This window comes from Vipera ursinii (assembly GCF_947247035.1).
Source record: "Vipera ursinii genome assembly, chromosome: 6".
NCBI classification, from domain to species: domain Eukaryota; kingdom Metazoa; phylum Chordata; class Lepidosauria; order Squamata; family Viperidae; genus Vipera; species Vipera ursinii.
The window spans coordinates 32,106,859-32,116,284 of NC_139515.1; the positions used below are offsets into that span (position 1 = coordinate 32,106,859).

The 9,426-nt window shown below is 38.4% G+C and overlaps 1 long non-coding RNA gene across 1 annotated transcript; it reads left to right on the forward strand.

Moving 5' to 3' along the window:
• The first annotated feature begins 473 nt into the window (after nt 1-473).
• On the forward strand, nt 474-4,795 carry LOC310642800. The gene is made up of 3 exons (XR_014492961.1): nt 474-1,330; nt 3,303-3,430; nt 4,660-4,795. It is a non-coding gene; the product is annotated as an uncharacterized lncRNA (long non-coding RNA).
• Nucleotides 4,796-9,426: the final 4,631 nt, after the last annotated feature.

Below are 9,426 nucleotides of genomic sequence, written 5' to 3' on the forward strand. Positions count from 1 at the left end.
CCTCTTTCATGCATGCTGATTCCAGGACAGTTGGCCTTGAAGATGTTAAACAACCCAAGCTGACCTCTCTGAGTCCAGGGCTTCCCATTGCTTCACAGAAATTCCAGTTTAACCTCTTGCATGCTTCCCCTCCCCATTTTTTCCATAGCAGCTGTCAGAAAGCTTGAAGTAAAGCAATGATGACCAGGCTGAAACTGGCTTTCAATTCCTCTTAATTTAGAAAGACTGAACATTAAAAAAAAATCAACGAATTTAGCAAATAGTGAATATGGAAAATTGCCCTTTTGTGATATGAGCTACTCATTTTCTATTTTAGGCTATATACTATTTAACTAGTGATCTTAGAAAAATATTTATTATTTATAAGAGGGAATGATATAAAATCACACATTTTATTCTATAGGCCCAAGAATATATATTTAAATATATAGTTCAGTCTCGGAAGCTATTCTCTCGTGCTACTGGTGGACAAAATGAGGAGGAATTCTGCTGTTGTATTCAAGAGCTTTTAATGTCAGTACGATTTTTCCTTTCCCAAGAAACTAAAGGAATCAATGCTTTATCTCAAGCCCAAGTAAGTTGTGCAAAAATACTGCCTTACATGATTACTTCTGTTTTTCATATTGCTTCTGTGCATTGTAACTGGTATAAAAACATAGACAATGTTTAAATGTGATATGTTAATGTTTCTGATCTATTTTCAGCTGTAGTGACATTTCATTTAATTCACATATTGGTAACAAAAGTTGGATTAAACATCTGACAGTACTGAAGTTTTTGACTAACAAGCTATAGAATTGTTTTGTTTCTAGTTGTCTTCCATGATTCAGATGCAGCTTTTGCATTTAGTTATTTTTTTGTTTTGTTTTGTTTTTTAATTCTAGTTCTTCTCTATTTTCACCATAGTCCTTGGATTTCTCATATTCATTTAAAACTGCAAATTAATTCATAATAATTTTATTTATATTCTTTTTTCCTTGGAACAGATTAAAACTATTAAGAGCAAATTTCAAATATCTGTTTTCCTTGGAAAAGAGAAAATTTATAATTTTTAAAATTAAATTCAAATAAAGATTAAATTCCTTTTCCTGTTTGAAGATTTGTAATATACTTAACTTTTTCTGGGTTTGTTCCCAGGCGATCTTTCTCAGTTCCTTCCCAGCTGTATATTCAGAATTGTTAAAGCTCTTTGATGTGAGAGAAGTAGCAAACTTGGTGCGTGATACTCTAGGGAGCTTGCCAATCATTACAAATGCGGATGATTCTCTTCAAGCAGTGAAACTTCAGTGCATTGGAAAAACAGTGGAAAGCCAATTGTATACCAATCCAGGTAGAAAAGCAAATAACATTGCTAATTAACTAATATTAAAATAGTTCCTGACACATGCTGATTGTGTATAAAACAGATAAAAATTAATAACATTTGGACTTCACACTAAAGTAGGGATGGTGAATCTGCATGAAGCCCTTGAATCACTTTTTGCAGAACCCAGCAGTCCAGCAGTCCAATTATTTAAGTGTTGTATGCTGCCCAGAATTACTTTCCTATGAGGTGGCAGCTATGCAAATATGATAGATAGATAGATAGATAGATAGATAGATAGATAGATAGATAGATAGATAGATAGATAGACAGACAGACAGACAGACAGACAGACAGACAGACAGACAGACAGACAGACAGACAGACAGACATAGGCAGGCAGACTGAAAGGCAGGCTTGTCTGTCTTCCTGGCTGGCTATCAGAAAGATAACTCTCCAAACAGAAAGGAACCAAATTTGGTATGGTGACAGAAGCCAGGACAAATAAAAAGGGTCATGTTTGGCCAAGTACTATGGATAAAAAAGTACAGGAAAAAAATTATCTGTGCAGCCCTAATGGACCATATCTCAGAATGCTGCCAACTTCTGAGCTGCTTTCCTTCCCTTTTCTGTTCATAAGACCTAAAGTGGAGCATACATAGCCTTCCCTATGATCATCTCATGGATACAAACTCAATACACAGTGCAGAAACATACAAGTGGAAGCAATGTGGATGACTACATTTGTAGACTGATCAAAAATCTTTGGGGGAAAATATCTTTCTGTTCTAAAGCTATTTATCTGCTAGTCAGACTTGTATAGTATTGAAGGGGAGAGGAACATCTTTTGGGTTTTCTTTGCAAGAAGTGTAGAGACACATAGATTTGCAGGGTATATCATTTGATGTTCTGTGGTACCATACCAAGTTGGCTTTGCCCTGCTGCCAAAATTGATTTATGGCTCCCCATTAGCTTTCACTGCATTTACTCAAACTCAGTTGTTTTTAAATGTTTTTGAAGGTACTGAGCATATTCCATAGTAAAGTCCAAAGACAATAAACAATAGTCAATTTCTTTTGTAGTCCCATGAAGAATGTACTCATCCAGGCAATATTCTCATTATTAAAATATTTATGCCTGAATAGTACATCACATTAAAAAGGAATATATTCACCTGGAATATATTCACCTGGAATATATTCACTAAAATAGAATAGTGTTTTAGCAATAAGGTAAAGGTAAGGTAAAGGTTCCCCCACACATGCGTGCTAGTCGTTTCCGACTCTAGGGGCCGGTGCTCATCTCCGTTTCAAAGCCAAAGAGCCAGCGTTTGTCCGAGGACGTCTCCATGGTCATATGGCCAGCATGACTAGACGCCAAAGGCACACGGAACACTGTTACCTTCCCACCGTAGTGGTCCCTATTTTTCTACTTGCATTTTTACGTGCTTTCGAACTGCTAGGTTGGCAGAAGCTGGGACGAGTAACAGGCGCTCACTCTGCTATGCGGCACTCGGGATTCGACCCGCCAAACTGCCGACCTTCTGATCGACAAGCTCAGCATCCTAACCCACTGAGCCACCGCATCCCTTTACGTTTTAGCAATACATTAGTGAAATTAAAATTAGTGAAGAAACTGCTAATATTAATGCTTTTTTCCATTTCAGCTTACAAGAAAAGTCAATGGGAGCAGCTGTGTTTGCTTAACAGCCACATGATTCACTTAACAACTGCAGTAATTTGCTAAACAACTGTAGCAAAAAAGGTTGTAAAATTGAGTGCAATTCAGTTAACAACCGTCTTGCTTTACAATGGAAATTTTGATCTCAGTTGTGGTTGTGAGTTAATGTCAAAACTAAATGTAGTCCTTTGCTAGTTCAGTTTGCATCCTTAGTCACTGAAAAGACTAGATCATAGAATTATTCTACAGTTACTTTAAAGCATAAATGAAACAATAGCCATAGAAAGACAGCATCCATAGTATATATTTTCTCTTCCAGAGTCCCGGTATATTTTGCTACCAGTAGTTCTGCATCATCTTTATATGCACCTGCAAGAACAAAAGGATCTGATCATGTGTGCGCATATCCTTAGCAACATATTTTGCTTCGTTAAGAAAAATAGTTATGTAAGTAGAAGGAATATCACAGAAAATGAGCTTTTAATTTTTAAAAAGTCTATTTCAAAGGGAAGTAAGGCTAAAGTTTATTATTAAAATGCTCCTTTAGTATGTTTTGTTGTTATTTATAATGAATCTGTGCATGAAGAGCACTTGTAGAAATATTATTTTATTCTAAAGTTATACTTTTGGGGGTTGATACTGGCTTAGATATTTCATCAATTGTTTGAAAAAATAAAATAGTATTGATTTTTCAAAAAGTTTACGAAATGCAGCATCTAGATTTTGGTATTGGATATCTGCCTTACATTCTCACTCTGTTGAGGCAACTCAGTGACTGTCAATTAGCTATCAAGCAATATTCAGTGTTTTTCTTAAGACATAAAAGTCTCTAAATATTTTGGAACCAGTTATACCACCCTTCCTCCCTCCTATGTGTGCATGCATAAACACAAGCTGTATATATGGGCGAGGATGTTTGGAGTTGGTTACGGGGTAAACCAAAGACATGATTGAAGCCCTGGGGTTTGTTTTGGTTTTATGTATTTTATAGTTACGAATTTTGTTGGTGTTGGGAGCTGCCCAGAGTTGTGTTTTTGGAGAGCCATATAGAACTTTTAATTAAGTAAATATAAATAAAGAAACACAAACAAACAAAGTACCTTCTCTACTGTAGATGTGACCAGTTACCGAGATAATTAAGGGAGTTACTGTTTCCTGGGCTAAGAACCTCACTATTATTTCAGATATCCACAGAGAAGCCTTCTTCATAGTGATACCTACTCTCTTGAATAACTAGTTACCCTGCTTAAAATTTTTGAGACACACTTTATCTTTTATGTACTTAGTGAAAGCTAGGTCTTCCCTTTATGGATATTGGATGAATGATTTTTTTGCTTTTATTTATTTTTTATTTTCTTCATGACTAAATTTTTCTGCTTTTTTAATCAATTTTTATTGCTTTTTTAAAAAATTATAAATCAGTTTGTTAAGTATTTACATTGATTGATTGATTATCCAGTTGGTTTTGACTCCTAGCAATCATATAGATTTTCTCCATGAAAGTATTTGCAGAGGAAAGGTTAAATAAATATCTCCTAAACTGGTACATCCAGCATGCAGTATCTAATTCTTCCCATTAATAGTATGGCTAGTTTTATAGCAAAATGAGGTTATTACATTTATTTTTCAGTACACCAATGTATATGATTTTTTCTTCTTTTTTAAACAAATCAAAGGATAAGTCAGTATTGGAAGAAATAGATGTAATTGTGAACAGTCTACTAGATGTATTACTCAGAACCATCTTGGAGATCACAAGCTGCCCCAAAGCAGCAGGTTCTACCATGCAGCTTCAGTTTCAGGATGTTACAGTAAGTATTACTGCAGAAATACCCATCATGAATATTGAACTATTGATTTATCTCCTTCCTACAATTATTTTTTTTAAAAAAGAAACAATTTTTTGTCTAAAATGTGTGCAGTTGCTCCAGTTGCGTTAGAGCATTTGCTCATCTTAGATTAAAATATTGGAAGAACCCACATCTGAATTTGCAGTTTGATCAGAAACTAAATTCAGTTGGCGTGTGATTATTCTGAACTGAAATGTTAGGGTATTTATAGTACCAGTATGTAGTATTTTTAATGACTAAAGGGCTGATAGTAAGTGTTCCAAAATGAGTACAGTGTGTTGCTAACTTGTCATATTAGATGCAAGTGAACATAAGTGTTAGTATCAAATTATAGACCTGTTAACTATCCATCAAGAGTGTGCAGTGTATAGTTTTATGTTAGTGTTAGGACTGCTAAGTTATAAAGGTTTCTACAAAGTTTGGAAGCCCTTTTGGGGAAAAAAGAATTGCAGAAAACATACAATGATTTCAAACCTGTCCCAGTCTGATCTCCTAGGGAAGTAAAACTCTTGACTCCATTTGGTTGAAATGAAAAGGTACTTTTACTATGAGATGCTAGATGCAGTAAAGTCAAGTGGAATCTAAAATTCCCATGAACCATACAGAACTAAACCCTTGGTTCCCCTTAGTCCTCCCCCTATCCATGTATAGCCAATCTGACACTACCGAGATGTTTTGTGAAAAGCTGAGGTGTTTGGGCTGGTAAAATTACATTCTCAGGGTAAATAGCCTCAAAGATGCCAGCGGGCCAACATGAACCAGATTTCAAAGCACTCTGTTCTTCCTCAGCTGCCAATTCCCCACTCCTAGTTTCCCATCATAAATATATACAGCTTTATTGCCCATTTGTCCCCCCCCCCGATTGATGGCAGAATGCTGGCTGGTGGATCTGACATGCCTACCCCCCTTGACAAGGATGTTAGTCCTGAAAAACAGACAGAAAGACACAACAAAGAAAGAAACACAAGGTAAATATACGGTTAGAGTAGGGAACTATTTTGGTTTATTAGGGTATTAATTATGGAAGCATTTGAGGAGTTTGGCCACTTTAATGTGCGTAAGGTCACCCATTCAGTCCCAGAGGGAGGAAAGTCTTTCCATGCAACTTGTCAGGACCCACCCCAATCCACGTCTTAGGAAAGAAGAACTCTTGGAGACAGGATTATCCAAGAAAGAGCTTTTACTAAAACATGATTGTCAGTGGAAAAACTAGACAGGATCTGAAAACTGTGTTACAGATTGATACTTTTAATGTGTCCCCGAGTGAAACCCCCTCCCCTCAGTCCATTTGGTCAGTCCCGGATCAATTAAAGTTCAGGTGTCAAAACCTTCCAAGGGAATCTTCCATGCCTTTACGACATTTCCTTCCTCCCTTTCAGATTCTAATCGGAGATACAAACCAGATCTCTCCCCCCACTTCTTTGTTCTTCTCAGTTCAAAGGTTCTTCCCCTGGTCTGATGCCAGCCTCCAGGCAGGCTGAATAAACAACCTTACATCAAATGGATAGGGATGGCTAATTAACATCTTCTCTTCTCCTCCTTGGGAATGGCAGAATCCAGTGAGGGGTGTAAGATTTTAGAACATACAGATAGGGATTTATGAATTGGATATAAATGGATTCTGACACAACTAAATATTGGAGTTTTCCTCTATGTTTGCAAGAATCTAGAATATCTTTAACTTCAAAATATTGTTCCCCTTCAATCATGAGAGGTTCGGGTGTGGAGGCAGCATGGGATGCGGAGGGGTTGAATCTCTGATTTTAATAAACTACAAAGGAAAATTGGATGAATGTGCCTAAGAAATTTCAGCAGTTCAAATTCAACTGTGACTAGGTTGATGATTCTTTTGATGGAGAAAGAGCCAATGTACTTTGGTCCCAGTTTTTTTAGAAGGACTTGCAGGTATTTGGTGGAGAGGTAGACCTATTTTGAAATCTTTGGACTTTGTCCACGTTTTGTCTGCATGCTTTTTATAAGTCTCATCTCCTCCAATGATTTTCTAACCACAGGCCATGAATTCTGTAACTAGTCAACCCAGTTTTTTAAAGATGAAATGGGGTGGTGGTGGCCAAGGGCAGTTCAGGCATGGGCACAAAATCATGCACAGTAGTTACCTTAAAAGGGGTAATCCCAGTGCTGCTATGTACGGGGTTATTATAAGCTACTTCAGCAAAAGGAGGAGATCAGTCCAGTTGTCCTGCTGATAGTTTATATTGTCAAATATTGTTCTATCACCCCATTCATATGTTCAACCCCCCCAATTTATTTCAGGATGAAGACTGGAACTAAGCCCTTGAGATGTCCAAGAAGCTTTAAAAACTATTGTTAGATTTTGGACATAAATTGCACTTTGTGGTCAGAAATTATTCTTTGTAGAGCACCATGCAGCCTATAGACATGGTGAATGAACAGCTTAGCCAAAGTGCAGGAGGTAGGAATTTTTTGGTAGGGTACAAAATGCACTTGTTTAGAGAACAAATACATGATAACCCAGATTACAGTATTTCCTGAGCTTTCCAATAACTCTACTAAAAAGACCATAGAAATTTCCTTCCAGGGGCCATTAGGCTCCACCACTGACTGGAGAAGTCCTGGTGTTTTCCCCTGCTACTGCGTGGCTGAAGTGCAGACTGGATAGCTAGCCACATAGCTCTGAATGTCTTTTTTAAGTGACAGCCACCATAACTGGGACTTAATTAAGTGTAAAATTGTCTTTTGGTTTTTGTGTCATGGTTCTCTTCCAGAATCAGTAATCTTTGGCTTTCAGGAACATACAGCTTGGCTCCCACCCAGGGTAGACCCTCTTTCATTGTACATTCATTTTTGTGAGCTTGGAACCACTTATTCACCTCCAAGGCTGCCTTTAGGGTCTCTGCTATGCCTTCCCCAATTTGAGGCTTTGCTCTCACCTGTGCTTGGGTGGTGACTGGTGTCGCAACCTGACAGGACAGAATAATCAGTCTATTTCCTGTTTAGTGCTGTTGTATTCAGGCATCCTGGATAGTGCATCAGCCTAGAAATCCCCCCCCCGGAGGTAGTGAAGACTGAAATTAAATTGGTAAAATACTGAGCCTATTGATCTTGCTTGGGCGATAATCTCCTGGGTGTTTTTAGGGCTTTTAAGTCTTTATGATCAGTCCACATCTTCAAAGGGGTCTTCCTCCCCTCCAGGAAATGTGTCCAGGTTAATAGTACCCAACATACCACTTAAGCCTCCTTTTCCCAAACTGCCCATCACCACTCAGTGTCAGTTTTCTGGAGGTGTATGCACATGGTTCTGGGCACCCTGGCTATTCCTTTGGGGGGAAAAACAGTTCCCACAGGCATATTGCTAGCATCCACCTGAATAATAAATGGGGTGTTAGGGTCTGGGTGTTTTAGTACCTATTTGGCAGCAAACAACCATTTGAGTTTTTCAAATGCTGCCTGGCATTCCATTGTCCACTTCAGTGGCAGATTTGGTTTACGGTAGTTTTACCTTCCCCTTTTGTCTTTATCAAGTTGGTTATAGGGAGGGAAGTCTCGGTCAACAATGGGATAAATTGATGGTAAAAGTTCTCAAATTGCCAAAAGCCATGCAGTTGCTTTCTGGTGTGGTGTGGAGCCCATGCAAGCACCACCTTAACTTTTTCAGGGTCCATCTCTATCCTCTTGTGGGAGATGCAGTAGCCCAAGTAGTCAATTTTACTCTGGTGGATCTTGCATTTTGAAAGTTTAGCATACAGTTGAGCAACCCTGAATTTTTAAAAGACTGCTCCAAGCAGTTTTACATGCTCCTTCATAGTCTCACTATAAATCAATATGTCATTCAGGTAGACTAATTGAAAACACCCTAAGGGGCAGTTAAAAGTTGCTTTCCATTTGTCACCCTCTTTAATCTGAACTCAGTAATAAGCTTCTAGCAAGTCCAACTTAGTAAAAATCTTCTCTTTGGTCAAATGGGCTAACATATCTTTCATCAGGGTTAATGGGTAGATGTTTTCCACACACAGTGCATTTAGCCCTCTATAGTCTATGCATAGATGCAGTGGTCCATCCTTTTTTTCTTGGAACAGTACCAGGAACCACCCTGGGTTGAGCCAGTTGGATGAGCTCCCGCTTCAGGTTTTTGTCTATAAAAGAACATAGTTTGTCCAGTTACCTAGGGATCATTGAATACAATTTGGGTTTAGGTAGTTTAGCCTCGGCATGATAGAGCAGTCCGTTGACTGGTGAGGTGGGAGTTCATTTAACTTTTGACACTAAACACATCCTGTAAGTCTCAATATTCCAGCGGAATTTGGGGATTGCCGTACTTCTGCTTTCGCACTGTGGCCCCCACTTCCTGTCTTGGCTTGGTGTCCATAAGCCTTTGCCAGGTTTCCTTTCAGCCTCCGACCACCAGATTTTTAGCAGCCCCTCCTCTAGTTCACATAGGGATTTTATTTCAATAGACACACCATTCCCAACACCAAATACCCAGGGCCACAATAAAACTCTCTGTGTGCCCCCAGTCACATTTCTGTCGGCTTGGTGATGAATGTTGCTGGGATTCCCCCAGTTATAGAGCCATCTAATTGGCAGAATGCCACGGGCACTTTGAGCAGTCTA